General features: G+C 60.9%; 1 non-coding gene across 1 annotated transcript; it reads right to left on the bottom strand.

Moving 5' to 3' along the window:
- Positions 1-19,505: 19,505 nt before the first annotated feature.
- TRNAR-UCG lies at positions 19,506-19,578 on the bottom strand. The gene has a single exon. It is a non-coding gene; the product is annotated as a tRNA-Arg (tRNA).
- Between the last annotated feature and the right edge of the window lie 236 nt (positions 19,579-19,814).

Below are 19,814 nucleotides of genomic sequence, written 5' to 3'. Positions count from 1 at the left end.
CCTCTATGAGAGACAGCCTCTGTTTTTTAAAAAACAAAAACAACCATATCCATTGGGCCTGAGGTGAAAGAAATAAAAAGCAATATGAAATTTAAATGTTCTTTTAAAATGGGGTATTCCAGCTGAAACCGGTTTGGCTCAGACGATAGAGCATCCGCCTTCAGACTGAAAGGTCCCAGGTTCGATTCCGGTCAGGGGCATTCTCTCTCATTGATGTTTCTAACCCTCTATCCCTCTCTCTTCCTCTCTGTAAAAAATCAATTAAAAAAAAAAATATATATATATATATATATATATATATATATATATATATACATATATTTAAAAAAATAACCCCACATGGCTGGTGCAGGACCAGCCTCGCCTTGAGTGTGGCCGGTGGTACCCACTCCCTGTCCTTCTCCACCGAGTGAGACAGAGAAGGCTGGGCTGATGCCAGCCCGGACACCTGGGCAGCACACAAAGAATGGGATCCGACCAGAACGGGGAGCAGCTCCCCTCCCAGCACCCCCCTATCGTATGGGGGTGACAAAATCTAGGTCGGTTCGCTAATGGGGGCAGCAAGGTGACCAGGGAGGGGGGTACCCTGCAGATGGGAGCTGGAGGGGAGTGTTCTAATTAGCACAAAGCCTTGCCTACCATGAATAGCTCACCCTCCGCTCAGGGTGTGGAGAAGGGAGGCAAGTGGGAAGGTGTGAGGGACACCTGTCCCGCCCCTCCCCCCACCTCCCTGCTCATTAGCAGGCTGCCGGGCTGAGAACAGGGCTGTCCTGGCAGAGGATCAGCCCGAACCAGCTCCCAATCCCAATCGGATTCCAGGACTGACTTCTGGCCCATCCACACGCAAGCTGGACAGTGGCTCAGCCAGCGTGGCTCAGGGATGGAGCATCGACTTGGGAACCAGGAGGTCACAGGTTCGATTCCGGGTCAGGGCCCAGGCCCGGGTTGCAAGCTCCATCCCCAGGGTGGGGTGTGCCCGAAGCAGCCGATCCATGATGCTCTCTCATCATGGATGTTTCTCTCTCTCCTCTCCCTTCCTCTCAAAATCAATAAAAACATAGTAAGCCAAAACCGGGTTGGCTTAGTGGATAGAACATTGGTCTGCAGACTGAAAGGTCCCAGGTTCAATTCCGGTCAAGGGCATGTACCTTGGTTTCGGGCACATCCCCAGTGGGGAGTGTGCAGGAGGCAGCTGATCGATGTCTCTCTCATCAATGTTTCTAACTCTCTATCCCTCTCCCCTCCTCTCTGTAAAAAATCAATTATATATATATATATATATATATATATATATATATATATTAAAACAACAACAAGAATAACAACAAAAAGCAACCCTCTGGCATGCACGCCACATATATGAAACCCTAGCTGGGTGCTTGGTAAGAGAACTCCAAAGGAGAAGGCAGGAGAGAAGGTTCTGGAAAGACAGAAAGGCTGGGCCCCCCCATCCCCACCCCCGTTGGCTCCGTGGGTGTGACTGCATTGGTCCGACCCCATGCACCTAGGATCTGTCTCTCTGTGTCCATGGACTTCCCATCACGTACGCCAGGCTGGGGTATGTATGTCGCCGTCTGTCATGTATGTCGCTGTCTGTCACACGCATACGCGCAGAGGTCTCAGCCTCTGACCCGGCTCCCCAGCACCTGTGACCCCGGGGCCCTAAGGTTCACCCCATTTTCCAGGGTCACCACCGAGAAAGGGGCCGGGGCAGCTGGGGGAAGGGGCTGGGAGCACTCCTCTCGCACGCTCAGGCCCCCCGCTGGCCAGCCGAGGAGGGAGGAGAGGTGTCTGAATGGAATCAATTAGCGGCTCCGCAAACTTGAGAAAAGGAGTGGGGCCCTTCACAAAAAAAAGCCCGCTCCGTAATCCCCTAAAGCAATCCCCTCGCCCCTTCCCAGGGCCCTGCCTCCTCGTGAACAAAGACGGCCCTTGGCCTGGTCCACACCTCGGAGTCCATGAGGAGCTGATGATGGTAGAGACTGCATTCTAGCCTGCTGGAGGGCTTTAGCGGCTGGGACCCTGGTCTCCGTCCACTCAAGGTCATTGTCAATGGGATGGATATTGTTTTAGCTCCCATCCAACCCTATGGCCGCCCTTTTAACATAAACTGATGGTCCCTTAAGGGCAGGATTCAGTATGTAAATAAAAAAATTTACAAGAATGCCGAAACCAGTTTGGCTCGGTGGTAGAGCGTGGGTCTGCGGACTGGGAGGTCCCAGGTTTGATTCCTGGTCAGGGGCATGTACTTTGGTTGCAGGCACGTTCCCAGTGGGGCATGTGCGGGAGGCATCTATTTTATTGATTTTATACAAAGAGGAATTGAGAGGGACAGAGAGTTAGAAACGTCGTCAATGAGAGAGAATCATCGATCAGCTGCCTCCTGCACACCCCACACTGGGGATGTGCCCGCAACCCAGGTACATGCCCTTGACCGGAATCGAACCTGGGACCTTACAGCCTGCAGGCTGATGCTCTATCCACTGAGCCAAACCGGTTTCCGCCCAATTAGTGCTTTTTGAATGTAAAGAAATAGATGGCACTTTCTCTCTCTCTCTCTCTCTCTCTCTCTCTCTCTCTCTCTCTCTCTCTCTCTCTCTCTCTCAGTACCATACATTTCCCTTTCTCACCTCCACGGGGGTTGCACTTCTCCAGTGCGGTTTGGGGGCATTCCAAGGGGCGGAAGTGGGTTATCCTGAGACCAGCTGCACTTCCCGCCTCCGGATAGGGTCCAGGATTTTTCCCAGCGTCTAAAAGCGTACATCTGACCCTAGCTCATGTGGCTCAGCGGCTAGCGTGCCTCCTTGTGGACAGAAGGGTCCCGGGTTCGATTCCCCAGTCAGGGCCCATTTCGGGATCAATGATTCTCTCTCATCCTCGATGTTTCTCTCTCCCTCTCCCTTCCTCTCTGAAATCAATTAAAAAGCACACACACACATATTTAAAATAAAATAAATTAAAATAAAAGGCCAGTTTGGGTCTGGCGCAGCTGCCAGGGCAGTCTGATGACCTATGCAGCAATTCCTTGGTTTCTCTCTCTGGAAGCTTCCAGTGGGGATAAGAGATACCTCTCCCCAACGGAGAGGCGCCAGGGACTCAGAGGAGGTGTGTGTGTGTGTGTGTGTGTGTGTGTGTGTGTGTGTGGAGGTTGGTGGGACCTGCCTGCACCCCTGAGGTCCCTCAGAGTGACCTCCCACGCTCCCAGCGGAGGGAAACAGGCAGGCAGTGCCCCATCCTCAGCAGCAGGCTCTCGGCCCCAGCGCTCCCTCCTGGTCCCCGTTCCCTCGAACCCGTCTCCTTAAAGCCGCGACCTGCCTCTGGCGTGGGAAAGGCCGCCGGGAGCTTTTCACAAACCCAGTAGCCCCTTGAACCAAAACCAATTAGCCAGGCCCAAGGTCCTGTCATTGAGGCCCCGGCCCTCCTTTCAAACCCCCAGGCTCAGTTACGGAGAGGGGCCGGCCCTGAATGCCCGGACCACTTAACGGGCGCTGGGGCGCTGACGCTGGCCCCGGCTGGCAGGAAGGCCCCGTTGGGGGCCCATTCTCAGAGGCACTGACCACCGTTTGGCTCCAGCGCAGCCCCCGGCCCTGGCTCTGTTTTTTGTTTTAAACCTTCCCCACCTCTGATGGCCAGCTGTCTGGAGGAGAGAAAAAAAGCTGGCTCTAGCCCAAAGCCGGTATGGCTCAGTGGATAGAGCGCCGGCCTTCGGATTGAGGGGTCCCGGGTTCGATTCCCGGCAAGGGTATGTGCCTTGGTTGCGGGCACATCCCAATAGGGGGTGTGCAGGGGGCAGCTGATCGATGTTTTCTAACTCTCTAGCCCTCTCTTCCTCTCGGTAAAAAAATAAATAAATAAAATAATAAAATATATTAAAAAAAAAAAAAAAAAGCTGGCTCTAGCCCTAGCCAGTTTGGATAGAAGGCTCCCGGCTTCCATTCCTGTCAAGGGCACATGCCCAGGATGTGGGCTCCATCCCTAGCAGGATGGATTCTCTCTCATCATGGATGTTTCTCTCTCTCTCTCTCCCTTCCTTTCTGAAATCAATTAAAAAATAAAATAAAAATAGCTGGCTCTGAGAAACCACGAGACACCCAACCTGGGCTTCCCCCGAAAGGAGGGACGCCCCCAGTTTTGCCCTCGCTAGTCTTGCCCGCCTTGCTAATGGAGAAGAAGCATCTACTGTGTGCTGGCTGTTTTCCCCAGGAGCCTGCAGAGCGGCCCATCTTACGGATGAGAAAACTGAGGCTCAGAGAGGGACTAAGGTCTCTCGCCCTGAAAGCACAGCCCTGAGGGCAAGGTAACTTTGGGGGGACCTCGGGGAGCTCCTGGAGAGAGAGAGAGAGAGAGAGAGAGAGAGAGAGAGAGAGAGAGAGAGAGAGAGGCAGACCAATACAGACCTCTGCCCCTACATGAGCCATATGGAGGGGAGTCCCCCCTCGCGGAATCCATTCCCCTACAAGCTGCCACCTCTATCTCCCCCGCCCCCCCCCCCCAATCCCTCCACCTCCCCTTCACACCCCGGTCCAGGCCAGAGGAGATGGGCAGCTCAGCCAGGGCGCCCAGCGGTCACCATGGTGACGAGCATCCCACCCCAGGCCAGCGCTGATTGGCCACTCTCTCTCCAGGCGGGCGGATGGAGAGGGGCAAAAGTCATGGCGGGATGGGGACAGAGGTACCCAGACACGGACACACTTGAGTGTCAGAGACGCCATGTTGGAGGGGAAACGGGGGGGGGGGGTGGGGGAAAGGGGCTATGGCAATGGCACAGCGGCCAACCAGGGACCGAACTGTGGGTGCGCACAGCCGGGTGGCAGAAATCGGGGCGGCTCTCCGGTCCTCGAGGGGTACCCGCCTCCCCGTGGGGCTGCCCCTGAGCTCAGGGCTGCCCCCTCCCTGCCCGTCCCAGACGGCAGGCACGTTGGGGTTCGGGTCCAGCGAGCGGATTAGGGCGCATTTGGGGCGGGAGCGCGGGGAGGCGGCGGCGCTGCGTGTGGGAGCGGCCGGATCAGGGCATTAGCGGCTGTAACTTGGGATTAGTGACGCCCGCTAAGTGAGCGCCTCATCCCGCTCTTCACGCCTTTCAGAGCCGCCGCCGCCGCCTCCCCGGGGCCCTGGGAGGCCTCCGGGCCCCGCTCCCTCCCCGGGGCCCTGGGAGGCCTCCGGGCCCCGCTCCCTCCCCGCGCGCCCAGGGCGCCTCTCTCTCGGAGGAGGTCGGAGCGCACCTCGGACAGCTACCCCTGGATCAGCCCGTTTCCAGCGGGGCAGAGGCCTACTTGGTCCCAAACAGTAAGGACTGGCAGTGCCCACCCAGAGCGGGAGGGGGGCAGGCTGGCGATCTGCACCCCTCCAGCGGCTTGCTGGGCGACCTTAGCCAACCCCTGCGCTTCCCTGAGCTCCCTGTCGCTAGCTGGCCAAGGAACCGGGCTGGGCGGACGCCTTTGAGGTCCCATCCCACGCTGGCTTCCAATCTGCAGCTGGCATGCATTGCCAGGTTCCCCCAAGCCTTTTTGCACTGGGGGCTTGAACTTGCCACAAAGCTGAGGCCTAGCCAAAACCCGTGTGGCTCAGTGGATAGAGCATCAGCCTGCGGACTGAAAGGTCCCAGGTTCGATTCCGGTCAAGGGCATGGACCTTGGTTGCGGGCACATCCCCAGTGGGAGGTGTGCAGGAGGCAGCTGATCGATGTCTCTCTCTCAACGGTGTTTCTAACTCTCTATCCTTCTCCCTTCCTCTCCGTAAAAAATCAATAAAAATATATTTAAAAAAAAGAAAGTGTTATTAAAAAAAAAAAAAAAGCTGAGGCCTAGACGTGGGGGAGTGAGTGGCCAGGAGAGGTGGGGAGGACTCCCCTGGGGAAGGGGGATGCAGGCCCGCGGCCCAGCTGGCTCCATCTCTGGGAAAGCCAGGAGAGGCGGATGGAGCATCCGTTCTGAGCCTCCCAGGCCAGAGGCAATTTGAACGTGGACCATTATTCCTACCCCCCCCCCCCCCCCGCCAAATCCGGTGAGGTAGTCTCTCTCTCTGGGGCCATGTCTAGGGGCTCCCAGCCTCACCACCCTCCTAGTCGCCACGGGAGGTTTGCATGAACCGACTGGATTTCGTAGAAAGCGGAAAGACCGCCGCCTTCTCCCCAGGCTCGCTCGCTCGCTGCCCAGACGGTTTGGGACCCTGGTGTCCAAAAAACAAAACACACAAGACAAACCGAAAACACACAGACAAAGAAAAACAACCCATCGGAAGCGTGTGGACACGACGGCCAGGCTGCAAAGCCACGGGGCTCCTAGTAGGACTAGTTCTTGCAAAATAGCAAAGGGATGAGGGGAGGGAGGAGGGAGATGGGAGCCTGGGGCCCAGGCCAAGCGGCAGGGAGGGAGGCGGACGCTCAAGGCGAAGGGGTGGGAAAGCTGCTCCATTTCCTCCGAAATGAGGTCACGGCGCACAGACTCCCAGGTGCGCGCCAGGGAGGGGAGGGGAGGGGAGAAACCGGGACACTGCCCACGGCCTGCCGCCTGGCGGATCCTGAGCCACTCACGTCACCCGTCACCCTCCGCCAGCCACTCCCTAAGCAAAGGGGAGCGTGACCTCTAAAAATCGGGGAGGGGGTGCCCCCCAACCCCCAACCGCTGGGGAGGACCCCTGCGGACAAGAGCGGAGGAGGGGCCTGACTGGTCCTTTTTCTTCTCCTCGTTTACGTTTTATTCTCAACCGCTAACACCTTCCCTGGCTCCACACTCAGAAGGTGACTCTGGGAAGTGTCCCCCCACCAGCGCCGGGCGGTCCCTGGCCCGGGTGGGCACCAGATTTCCCTCCTGGGCTGTTTGAATGCCCACCTTGTCCACATCGAACCTATTTGCAGAAGGATCTTGGCAAGCAAAGGCCAAAAACATATATATATATTTAAAGAAGGCTTTTGGAGGACACTGGTGTCATTCTGAGTGTGTGCTGGGCAGGGCCCGGCAGGAATGTGGGCATGGAGGTACCCGGCCTCCCTCTGCACACAGACCCCCCCAACTCCCTCTGCACACGGAGCTGGGAGACCTGGGGGCGTCCCTGAGGCCACCCCGTCTTCTGCCTCCTGGTGTAGGTGAGGGAAAGGGGCCCGGGGCCCGGGTCTGAGCGTCCCTCCAAGCTTGACTGTCCTAGCGCCCACACACCTGCCTGCACCCAGAGGCGCCCCCAAACCCTCGGCGGGGGAGTGGGGGGCTCTGTACGAACACGGAACCCTCCTTCCCTGAGGCCAGGGCAGGACGTCTCCTGCTCAGGGGGTTCCCCACGTTTACAGAAGCAGGGGATTGGGATCTTTGGGGGGGAGCGTTAGGGAGGAGAGTGACCTGGAGTCGGATAAGGACCTCAAGAGGGACAGGCCCCAGCGCCCCGGTGCTGTGTGGGCCCCACTTCCCAGGCTTTGCTAAAAGAGGGGCTGGGAGCCTCCGAGGAGCCGGGTGTGCTGCCTGGGGTTGCCATGGGAACGGAATGCAGATTTCCCCCAATTGCTTTTTTATTTGCTAGACATTGTAATACATCTTATGTGGTGACTGGGGTGGGGGGGGGAGGGGGAGGAGCTGTCGGGGAACCGGCCTGCACCTTCAAAGCTCTGGGGAAGTTGGGGAGGTGAGTGCGGGGGTGGCCCCTGGGGTTTGTATGGGGGAGCTGGTCCCCCACTCAACGCCCCGGCCCCTCGCCATGGAGCTCACTCCCTGCTCGCCGGTTCCGCTCCGCTTCCCGCTGCACACAGACCCCCCCGCCCCAGCCGCACACAAAGGCAGCTGCCAGGGCCCGTGAAAAGTGATCAAATTATCAAGAACTTGACCTCGCCGCCGCCGCCGAGGGGCGAGGCTCCCGGCAAACCCCCCAGCCGCATGCTAATGGCCGGCTCGTCCGATCATTCCCATAAAGGGCCGCATTGTTGGCGGCGGGGCAGCCCCTGCGCGCCCCCTCCCACTCCCACCCCTGTCTCTCTCCCTTTGCCTCTCTCTCTCTCTCTCTTCGTATTTGCATCCCAAAATCCCCGTCCCAGGCTCCGGGACGGAATTGTTCCCCGCCGCCTGATTTATGGGGTGAAGGCGAGGGCTTGGCGCCTTCCCCGCCAGCGACCCCTCTGCAACCCCACTCCCCCTCTCCGTTCCACTTTGGGGTTCGGCGCTGGGGGGGACGGTGTAGGGGCGAGGGAGGAGGAGGAGGAGGAGGAGGAGGAGGAGACAGCTGGCAAGTTCTGCGAACTGTCCCGGAGAGAGAGGAGAGCGCGCGCCGAGCTGGGCAGGTACCTGGTCCGGGCGCGGCGCTCCGCGGGCGGGTCCGCTGGCTGCAGCGCGGGCTCCGGTGGCTCCGGGGCGCGGGCCGGGCGCTCGCACACACGCACACGCACACGCTTTGCAGAAGTTGCGGGAGTCATTTCTGCTTTCGGTTATCTAGCTTTATGACGGCGCGGCGGCACTCATACAGCTAGATAACCAAAGAGAGAAACGGGCCTCCCTCCTCCTCCGCCGCCGCCGCCGCCGCTGCCGCTGCCGCCGCCGCGCCGGGGGGCCCCCACGTGGGGACCGGATCCCCGGGGGGCGGGGAGGGGGGCAGAGGAGACCGACAGACACACAGACACCCGGACTCCCACCTCCTCCGAGGCCCGCAGCCCCCGCCCAGCCCCCTCCCTCATCCCTCCTTCCCTCCCTCCATCGCGCCCCCCCCCCCCGGTTCCGGGGCGCCCCGGCTGCCCGCCCCGACGACGCCCCGCGAGCGCTCCGGCCGCCGGTGCCGTGCGCCCCGCTCCGCAGCCCCGGGCTCCCGGGCCGCCGCCCCCCGCGCACTGGCCCGCCCCCCCTCCGCTCGCCGGCTAATCGCCCCGCGGGGAAGTGACGTCAGCGCCGGCCGCGGCCAATCAGAGGCGCGCATTCAAATCCCGGCCCCCTTCCCGCGCTCCGCGCCGCCCGGCCGTACAATGAATGGCCTCGGCGCTCCCGGCCTCCCCGCGCCCCGGGCAGCGGGGCAGGGCCCCCCGGCGCCCTCCGAAGCGATCGGGCCGGGTGCGCGCCGTCTGGCCTTCCCTCCAAGCCCCTCTGCATCCCCCCTAAAGCCCAGGGAGCCCCCGCAGGCCCCCCGAGGACCCTTAGAGTTAAGGGAGCTCCAGAGACCCGGTTTGGGGGCGCGCCTGCTGGGGCGCGGTGGAGGGCTCTCCTGGGGAGGCCGAGAGCCAAGAAGAGGAGCCGTTTGTCTCCCCTTCAGCTTCCCGCCTCCTGTCCCCGCTGCCCGGCACCTCGCTGTGGCCCCAGCCCACGCGCGGGGACTCGGAGGAGGGGATGGGAGGGAACCCCGAAGTGTCCCGGGGCGCGCGGTCCCACCCACAGTCCCCGGCGCGCGGCGGCGGCTCGGAGCCTCGCTCCCACCCCATCCGGGGCCAGGCCCGGACTCTCGGCTCAGGCTGCTGGCTCCTCCCCGCTGCTCCGAGAGCATCGAGGAAAGTACAACCCATGCCGCCTGCCCCCTCGGAGATGTCCGAGCCCCCCACGGGCTACATGCTGGTTACATTCGCGGTCCATCCACAAACAAACAGGAGCGCACAAAGCCGAGCCTCCGCCGGCTGCCTCCTAGGGCGCTCCACACACACACCTGACCCCCCAAGGAAAGAGGGTTCACAGGGGGGCAGGCTGCCACCTGGATGTACCCCAGAATCAAGCCTGACCCCAGAGCTCAGGAAAGCCCTCCAGAGGCTCACCCCAGCCAACACCCCATTCCTCTTGGAGGTGGGGAGAGACTGGGCACAAACAAGGCGGGTGGGTTCCGGAGGGCCCAGACTCACCGTGAGGTTGGACAGAAGCACCCAGGAGGGTCCATTTCAGTGGGGCCTGGGGCACCCCGTTTCCAAAGAAGAGGTGGGGGAGGGGGAGGGTGGTTCAAGAAAGGCTTTCGTGATTTTCCCCAAATATCCCTTTCTCTCCTAAAAGGGACACACCTCCCTTTTGCCAAGTTCCCCATTTGGCCAGGTGCCCCCTGCCCCCGCTGCTAGCCTCAGCTTGGCTGTCTTTCCATCCTCATCCTAGACTCCGAAGCAGCCCGCCAGCACCCCACCTCCGTCCTCCCGGGGTCCAAATCATGCCGGTCCAGGCCTGGCGTGTACCCCTCTCCCTCCGGACCCCCTGGCACACACAGCCCGCCTTCCGGAAGGCTGAGGGAGCCAGACAAAGCGGCCGCTGGAGAACCAGGGCGAGGCCGGGCAGCCCTGGGCGAGAGGAACCGCCCGAATTCAGGCCCATTTGGGCCCGAGACAGTTAATGCCAAAGGATCCCCATCATAGGGAGGTGCCCCTAGCTCCCGCTCCTCCTGCAGCTCCTGGACCCGCCTGTCTCCCCTTCTTGGCGTGTGTGTGTGTGTGTGTGTGTGTGTGTGTGTCCCAGTCTGTTAGGGCCACCCGGAGGGAAGGGTGGGGATGCGGAGGTGGAAGAGGGCACAGAAGCGGGGCCACCTGTGGGAGGGGGCGGAGGAGGGGACGGAGCGGGGGAGGAGAGAGCAGGAGGGGGTCCCCGGGCATGAGTTAAGCGGGAGGCTGTACAAAATGGCTCCGCAGTGAGCGCTGAATGGGAGAAAGAATGAAAAGGCCAATTTGGATTCGATTCCGATGCCCCGGAGGCCACCGTCCTTGGGCCCCCGCAGCTCTGCTCCCCTCTTTGGGAAACTGAGTCCCTGGGTGGCCAGCAGCAGGCGAGGCTGGCCCAGGAGGCCCCCAGGCCCCCAGGCCTCCGCGCGCAACTGAGACAGGAAGCGGGCCAGGGGATGCCAGCCAGAGCCACGCTGTGCGGGCCGGGCAGGCTGATGCCAGGTCCGGGTGACGATCGCCCTTCCCTAGGCCGTTCACTCTGTGGCGTTGGTCCCCCACCAGCCCCCTAGCCTGGACCTGCGGGCCCTGAGGTCCCGGGAAAGCGGGCGCCGGGGCTGGCAGAGCGCTGGGTGCGGAGACCTCAGCCCCAGAGGCGCGCCGGGCCCTGACCATGGTGCTGAGCGGGCGCCGCCGGGCCTCGCCTCTCTCTCGGGCGCTGCTGTTGGCGGAACTTCCCCGGGTTTCCTCCCCACAGACCCAAACCCGAGCTCCAGAGACATCAGCAGCTTCCAGGGTCAAGGGCAGGCGCCACGGGGGCCCCAAGGGGCAGGGGGTCCCCTCAAAAGGATCCGGCTTCCTCCCAGGGGCCTCCACCTGAACCCCCATTCCTGTGTCTACAAAAATGCCCTCCCCTTGCCAAAGCCGGTGTGGCTCAGCGGATAGAGCATCAGCCTGCGGACTGAAGGGTCCTCGGTTCGATTCTGGTCAAGGGCATGTATCTTGGTTGCAGGCACACCTCGGTATTTCTCTCTCAGAGATGTTTCCCGGCTCTCTCTCTCTATCCCTCTCCCTTCTTCCTCTCTGTAAAAAATCAATAAAAGATATATATATTTTTTAAATAAAAAAATAAAAATAAAACGCCCTTCCCTGTGGTGGCCTGCAGAGTCACACAACGAACAACCCCCTCACAGAGCAGACACACTCGTGGCTCATATACCCATCTTGCCTGGTGCACGTGTGTGAGTGTATGTGTGTGTGTGTAAGTGTGTGTGTGTGTGTGTGTGTGTATGTGTGTGAGTGTATGTGTGTGAGTGTATGTGTGTGAGTGTATGTGTGTGTGTGTGAGTGTATGTGTGTGTGTGTGTGAGTGTATGTGTGTGTGTGTGAGTGTATGTGTGTGTGTGTATGTGTGTGAGTGTGTGTGTGTATGTATGTGTGTGTGTATGTGTGTGAGTGTATGTGTGTGTGTATGTGTGTGTGTGTGTGTGAGTGTATGTGTGTGTGTGTATGTGTGTGAGTGTGTGTGTGTGTGTGTATGCATGACCACCCACTGGGGTGTGACCCCCCTCCTCCCACACCTCAGGACGCCCCAGGGAAATGAGAGCCTAAGTGGAAGGAGACTGGGCCGCATTCTGACTTTGGACGGCCCCCTGCCAGCACCCTGGTCCAGGGCTCAGAGCCTGAGGCCCAGGCAGCTCCCCAAACTCCAGCCCAGACCTGACCCTCGGCCCCCAGGACCCGTGCTCCCCCCCACAGCCCCTCTGGGCCTTCCTCAGGGGACGGACCTGCAGTCCCAGGCCAGGAGCAGTCCAGGGGGCCCTGTGCCCACTGCTCCCTCCCTCTCTCCCTCGCTCGCTCCTTCCTCAGGCCTGAGCTTTGCCGAAGCTGCTCCTCCTGTTGTCCTGTCTAGAAGCCCAGCGCCGGACTAGCTCAGAGGCCCCAGCGCCCTGCACCCGGGGCCCCCGCACCCCCAAACCCCCTTCCCCAACACCTGCTCCCCCAGGCTGGGGCGCCCTCTCTGGCCCCCACATTTAGACTCTCTTTCCTCAAGCAGAGGCTTACCCATGCGGTCTGTGGGCTCCAGGGAGGCCCAGGCTGGGCAGGAACCCAGAAACGCCCTCCTGGAAGGATTAGAGGGGAACAGCACTTCACCCCAGCTGCCTACCCTCCCGCCTCTGTCCCTTCATTGAATGCCAGATCCTCAAATTCCATTCTCTCCTTCTCTGTACAGGACAACTCCCTCCCCTCCAGAATATGGGGGGGGGGAAGACTCAGAAATGAGCCCCTTTTCAGCCCAGCACCCCATCTCCCCCCGCCCCCCAGTTACAAAGACTTGGCTGTTTCTGGATGCATTCCTGTGTCTCCTCCCCATGATCCGAGCCCCAGTCTCTCCCAGCTTCTGCCACCTCCCTGCCCTGCTGGGGAACAGCCTGACCCCCTTTCCCACGCCCCACCCTTCTCCCAGAGAAGCCCCACTCCCCCCCTCGCCCTCATTCCTCCCAGCCCCTGGCGCCTGGGCTGGAGGAGACACCCCCAAACAGATCTGAGGGCGCGGAGGGGAGCGAGCAGGACAGAAAGGGTTTCCCAACCATTTCCCATCTCAGAGGCCACCCAGCGTCCCCTCAGTCTTGCCCAGAGTGGGTGCCGCCGTGAGTTGCATTATTTCTCAAAACTATTTTTTGCTTCAGGGAGCCGCTTAGTGCGCTATGATTTGGGTGGGAGAGGGCCTGAGGGGGCAGAGGGGGCAGAGGTGAGGAGGGGGGCGGCCCGGGGACTCCCTTGGAAGGACCTCGCTTTGGAAATATTCTCTCCTTTCTCCTTTCGGCTACACCGGTCTGCAGCCCCCACAACTTCCACCTGCCCCCCCCCCCAGCTCCCCTTCCCTTTTTGCAAACCCAGAGGAGCCCTCACCTGGGGCGCTCCCCGCTGCCCCAGACCCTCCCCTCGGGGTGATGATGTGTTCGGGCTGATGGGTCAGGCCCCGGGCGCTGAACCCCACCTCCATGCACAGTCCGAGCGCACCCCTCACCCCAGCCCAGGGGCCATGGGGCAGCCGGAGCCGCCCCTGCAGCCCCCAAGAGCCCCCCAATGGGGATGCCCCAGCCCCCCACCCTCTCCCCGTCCAGACCCGCGCCCCAGCGCTGCCCCAGCCCCGACCCCAGCGCGCGCCCCCCGACCCGCTCCCCCAAAACCAGAGACGCGGAGGCGCGGCACTCACGGACCAGGAAAGGGGGGCCGGGGGGACCCCGCGAGGCGGCGGCGGGGGTGGGGCGGCGGCGGGGAGGACCGCGGCTCCGCGGCCCCGGATCTGAGGAAGCTCCGGGTCCCGGGCCTGGCGGCAGCCGCGCTCCGGACGCCCCTGCCCGGCGGCCGCACGCGGGGAGCCGCGGGGAGGCGGGCGCGGAGGCGCGGGGGTTCGCGGCCGGTTCGCGGCTCCGCTGGGCTCCGAGCTGCTCGCAGCGCCGCCTCCGCGGGCGGGCACGGCCCGCAGTGACGTCAGCGCGGCTCCCCCGCCTCCTCCCGGCGCCCCAACCGGCGCGCAAAGAGCGGGCGGGGGCGGGCCGGCTCCCGGGCGCTCCCTTCCCCGGCCCCGTGCCTCCGGCCTGTCCCGGGAGTCAGGGCGCCGTGAGCCCTTCCCTTCTTCCTCGTCCCTCCTTCCTTCTTTCCCTCCTTCCTTCGCTTCCTTCCTTCCTTCCTTCCTTCCTTCCTTCTTCCCTCCTTCCTTCTTTCCCTCCTTCCTTCGCTTCCTTCCTTCCTACCCTCCCTCCTTCCTTCTTTCCCTCCTTCCTTCCTTCCTTCCTTCCTCCCTTCCTTCCTTTTTCTCTTCCTCCCTCCTTCCTTCCTTCCTTCTTCCTTCCTTCCTTCCTTCCTTCCTTCCTTCCTTCCTTCCTTCCTTCCTTCCTTCCTTCCTTCCTTCCTTCCTTCCTTCCTTCCTTCCTTCCTTCCCCGCATGAGGCTGGGCCACCCGGAGCCGCCGCCACCAGCCTGAGTGGTGGGCGGGCTGGAGCTCAGGGACCCTGGCTGCTTTTGGGGAGCCTGGCGAGGTGATGGGATTGGGCTGGGGAGGGGGATACTCTCTGGGCTGCAAAAGTGCGCGTTAGGCCCTAACCGGTCTGGCTCAGTGGATAGAGCGTCGGCCTGCGGACTGAAGGGTCCTGGGTTCGATTCCGGTCAAGGGCATGGACCTTGGTTGCGGGCACATCCCCAGTGGGGGGTGTGCAGGAGGCGGCTGATCGATGTCTCTCTCTCATCGATGTTTCTAACTCTCTATCCCTCTCTCTTCCTCTCTGTATTTATACATATATTTTAAAAAGTGCGGGTTAGGGGAAGGTTATCTGCACTGGATTGGCACATCTGGGGGGGTAGGGGGGCGCCCCAGTGTGAGCTCCGGAGAGATATGTTAGCTCCAAGGAGACGTGTCCCGTCCGCGGCCGAGGGTGCCCTCCAGGGGGGTGTCCCCGGGCCCCCGGCCCAGCGCCGCGTCCCCTTCGCGCTCCCCCGGCCCCCGGGGCCCCGGCCGCTGTCCAAGTGCTGAACGCGGCCCGGGAGCGGCTCCGGCCGGAGGCTCCCCGCTTGCAGGACGCGGATCCCCGGAACCTGCCGCTTCGGGCGGCGCGGGAAGCTCCAGGCCGGAGTGGGGGGCGCAGGCGGAGGGGGCAGCGGAGGCGGCGGGCGGAGCAGCCGGCAGCGCGCTGGCCTCCGGGGCCGCTGGGCCGCTCGCCCCGGTCCCGCCGCCGCCGCCGCCGCCGCCGCGGGGCACGTCCCTGCGGCTGAACTTGTCAGCCGGGTTCTCCACATCCATCACCATCGCCGGGCGGGCGGACGGGCCAAGTTCACGAGCGGCGCCGCCATTAACCCCTTGCAAGCCGAGCGCCGCCCGCTGGCGGGAACCTCGCCCCTCGGATCCCACAGGCGTCTCCTCTCAGGAGCAGTAGCCACCTCTTCTCCCTTCTTTTCTCCGTCTCCTTCTCCTTCTCCTTCTCCTTCTCCTTCTCCTTCTTCTTCTTCTTCTCTCCTCCTCCTCCTCCTCCTTCCTCCTCTCCTCTTCCTTCTTCTTCTTCTCCTCCTTATCTTCTACCTCCTCTTCCTCCTCCTCCTCTTTTTTCCTCCTCCTCCTCCTCCTCCTTCCCTATTTCTCTCTTCCCCAAACAACACAGAGGAAAGGCTGGAAGAGGCATAGAGAACTCACCCCCCCCCCCCAATGTGCATTTTCTGACCTTTATTTATTAATTATTATTTTTGGTGATTTTATTGACACTTTTGTCTTCATAACCTCTCCAGTTGCTTTTCTCCTGAATGAGCTGGACACCAAGGCAGCAGACAGCTTGTAGACATGTCTCCTTTCTCCCAGGCGTGAGGCTGTGCTCAGGGTGTGTATGTGTGGGGGGGGAATTAGAAAGTTTCAAAAAACACCAGAGAGAGAGAGAGAGAGAAACAAACAAACACACATGAATTGGCCTACCCCAGAGGCCTGACTTTCACAGAAAAACCAAAACCAAAAGAAATGTCTAGATCGCTGGCTGTGTGTGGGGGGAGGAGGGAGCAGGAGGTGGGGTGGTGGGCACACACCCAACCTTCCAGAACTGGATGGGGAAAGGCAAACAAAACAGAGAGAGAAAGAGAGAGAGAGAGAGAGAATATTTAGAATCTGAGGCCCAGCACTCCCTCCTCCTCCCCGCTCTCCCACCTTCCCTGGCAGCCCAGTTCCCACCGCCCCAGAGTGGAAGCCTCCGGTGATGGGGGGGGGGGGGCTCCCTGCGCCAGGCAAATGCTCCGCCCTTTGGGGGAACCCCCCACCGCCTCCCCAGGAGAAATTTCCCAGCCTCTCCCAGCGGTGGCCTGGGGCTCCCCTCCCCTCCCCTCCCCCCATCCCATTGAAATCCGGTGTCTCGGAGCTGGCGGCGCCCAAGGCGACCTACCAACTTTTCCCCTGGGCGCATTCTCGCCCCCCCCCTCCAGCCCCCAGCGCTCTCCTTTCTTCTTTTCTGAAAGGAGGCACCCAGGCTCGGAACGTGTTCTGCAGTTTAACTACTTCCAAAGTCTTTGTCCGGGTCACCCCAGGGCTCCATTGTCCGCCGCGGAGAGCTCGGGCGGGCGGGCAGCGCGCCGGGGCCCGCGGGCCGGAATCCATTAGGCTGCCGCCGGCCCAGCCCGGGTGCCCAGGCCCCTTCTGGTCCCCTCTGCTGCTGCTGCTGCCTTTTTGGGGTGCCCCCCTGTGGAGCGGTAGGAGGCTGGGGTCCCACCCTGTCTGGGCATGGTGCAGGTCTTTTTTTCAAATATATTTTATTGCCGAAACCAGTGTGGCTCAGTGGATAGAGCATTGGCCTGCGGACTGAAAGGTCCCACGTTCGATTCCGGTCAAGGGCATGCACCTTGGTTGCAGACACATCCCCAGTAGGGGGTGTGCAGGAGGCAGCTGATCGATGTTTCTCTCTCATCAGTGTTTCTAACTATCTGTCTCTCTCTCTTCCTCTCTGAAAAATCAATAAAATATATTTTAAATATATGTATATTATTGATTTTTTACAGAGAGAAAGGGAGATGATAGAGAGTTAGAAACATCCATCAGCTGCCTTCTGCACACCCCCCACTGGGGATGTGTCTGCAACCAAGGTACATGCCCTTGACCGGAATTGAACCCAGGACCCTTCAGTCTGCAGACCGATGCTCTACCCACTGAGCAAAACTGTTTTTGGCAGGGTTGATTTTTTTTAAAAAATGTTTTTAAAATTGATTTCAGGGACAGATAGAGATAGAAACATTCATGAGGAGACGAGAATCATGGATTGGCTGCCTCCTGCACGCCCCACACTGGGAATCAAGCCTGCAACCCGGGCCTGTGCCCTTGGCTGGAATCGAACCTGGGACCCCTCAGTCCCCAGGCTGACGCTCTACCCACTGAGCTAAACCGGCTAGGGCCAAAGCCCCTTCCCTTTAGGTCTGCGGGTCTCTTGGGGGCCCATCAGAGAGCGCCCCTCGGGTTCGGGAGGGAGGCTGACACCCGCCCTGAGCCCACCAGCTGAACTTGAAGCTTGAACCCTCGGAAGAAGCAGGACCTGAAACTGGATGAGACTTCGCAGAACCCACCGCGGCCTAGATGGACGGCGGCGGCGCGACCAGCGCCCCCTGGCGTCTCCGCGGAGCTGGTGCAATGCCGCCCAGCCGTCCCCCTTCGCACCGGGCTGCAGACGTGAAGCTGGGAGGCCGGAGCCCGGTCTTTCCCCGACCCCCTCGCCCCCAAGACCCGGCCGGGCTAACGCCAAGGATCTTGCAGGACACAGGGCCTCCCAGGACCCCACCCCCACGCCCCACTCCTTCCGTCCTACCTGCGCTCCCGACGGTCCTGACCTCGCCGATATCCGGCCCCCGGGACGCGGCTCCCGGCGCTGTCCAAGGGCGCCCTCTGGTGGGGGATCCCGGGAAGTGCAGGCGCACGTGGCTGAGGCTGCTGTGGGCGGGGCGGGAAAGACTCAGGGACCCTGGGGGAGCAGGTCTGAGGGTTTGGTGTCTGGATGGAGGGGATAGACACGTAGATCTGGGCACCCCTTTTTCCCCCATGGTCTCCTTCGGAAGGCCCCGTGGAGAATGAGGTGGGTGGGGCAGGCTGGGGACCTTTCTTCTTCTTCTTTAAGTATATATTTTATTGATTTTTTTTACAGAGAGGAAGAGGATAGAGAGAAACATCGATGAGAGAGAATCATTGACCAGCTGCCTCCTGCACACCCCCTACTGGGGATGTGCCCGCAACCAAGGTACATGCCCTTGACCGGAATCGAACCTGGGGCCTTACAGTCTGCCCGCAGACTCTCTATCCACTGAGCCACACCGGTTTTGGCATTCCCCAGGCTTCTTGCAGCCAAGGCAGCTGTGTCCCTTGTCCCCATGGCATTTCGCCCTTCCCTTTCAGCCAGGGTCCCTCTCACACCTGCAGGACCGCAGCAAATTCAGAAGTAAAAGTCCCTTCACTGTAGGCCTGAGGATCTCTTGGGGGTCCCATCAATCTCATGAGAAATGTTCCTCAGACGTGGCAGAGAGGGCTCACACCTCCCGGGGTACCCTCCCTCAGCAGGAATCAGTGTCAACCGTTTATTTTTTTAAAATGAAGACATTTAAAGTAATATATATATATATATATATATATATATATATATATATATATATATATATATATATATATATATTCTTTTAGCCCTAGCCAGTTTGGTCCAGGGAATAGAGCAGCGGCCTGCGGCCTGGGGACTGAGGATTCCGGGTTTGATTTCGGTGAAGGCCACATGTCTGGGTTGCAGGCTTGATCTCTGGTAGCGGGTAGTGCAGGAGGCAGCTGATCAATGATTCTCTCTCATCATTGATGTTTCTATCTCTCCTTCCCAAAATCAATTAAGTGGGGGGATCGAGGGGGAAGAGAAGAAAACGGATTATAAAACGGTGAGTTTTCACTTCATTTCTTTTTTTTTTTTTTGCCAAAAGAAAAAATAAACAAGGAAACATTCGTGTGTATTTTAAACACATCCAGAAGAGGAGGGCTTTTCTCTGGCTCTCGGGGCGCCTGGGGGGGCCGGGCCAGCCCACGGGGCGGGCGGAGGGGCGTGTCCCTGCCGTCTCCGCAGCCCACTCGGAAGTCAGAGCCTCCAATCCCATCTCGGGGTCCCGGCACCTGCACGGAAGGGAAGGTGGGGGCTGCCTTCGTCCCCCATCAGCGATGGGACCTGCCGGGGCCTCGCTTCCCTGAATCGCGCCGCTGGGTCTCCACGCTCCCGTTATTCGCGTGGGCCCCATTGCGCGTGGCACCCCACAGCTCGCCAACCACGGAGCGCGGGGGGCCCGGCTGTGGAGGCACCGGGAGCAACAGGGCTGAAAAGCATCCCCTAGGCTCCCGGGGCGGAAGGAAGGAAGGAAGGAAGGAAGGAAGACGCGCTGGGCGGGATGGGGGGATGGGAGATGGGGGTCAGATTGGGGTTCAACACTAGGCAGCGCTTTTAACCAGGCGAGGGGGAGGGGGCCCGCACGGGGCTGACAAGGGAAGAGGGACTCCTTTTCCGTTAACCGCGTATCCATTGAATTGCAACCGGGATTTCCGTGCGGAGCGTGGAGTGTGGGAACCGTTACTTCCGCGGGTCCGGGCGTCCCCAGGGTCCAGAGCATTCTGAGCGCTTCACTCGCGGGATAAATCGAAAAAGTATGACCAAACCCCCACGACCGACCGCGGCAGGACTCGAACCTGCAATCTTCTGATCCGAAGTCAGACGCCTTATCCATTAGGCCACGCGGCCACCCGAGATTCCGGGCCCTTTGGATCGGCTAAAAAGCCTCACGATCACGTTTGCGCCTTGGACCGACCCAACTGCTCCTCGAGCGGGGGGAGGCTGGACCCCGATTCCCAGGGTTTCGCTGGGCGGGCGCACCCGGAAGTCTCCTTCCCCCCCCGCGGGCGGACCGGTCCATTTGCGGGCTTCCCATTGGCCGCGCGGGGGAGTCTCCCCGCCCGCCTCCCGGGGAAGCCGCGGGG

This window comes from Pipistrellus kuhlii, unplaced genomic scaffold (genome assembly GCF_014108245.1).
Source record: "Pipistrellus kuhlii isolate mPipKuh1 unplaced genomic scaffold, mPipKuh1.p scaffold_m20_p_42, whole genome shotgun sequence".
Taxonomy (NCBI): Eukaryota; Metazoa; Chordata; class Mammalia; order Chiroptera; family Vespertilionidae; genus Pipistrellus; species Pipistrellus kuhlii.
This window is presented reverse-complemented; position numbering and strand designations above follow the sequence as displayed.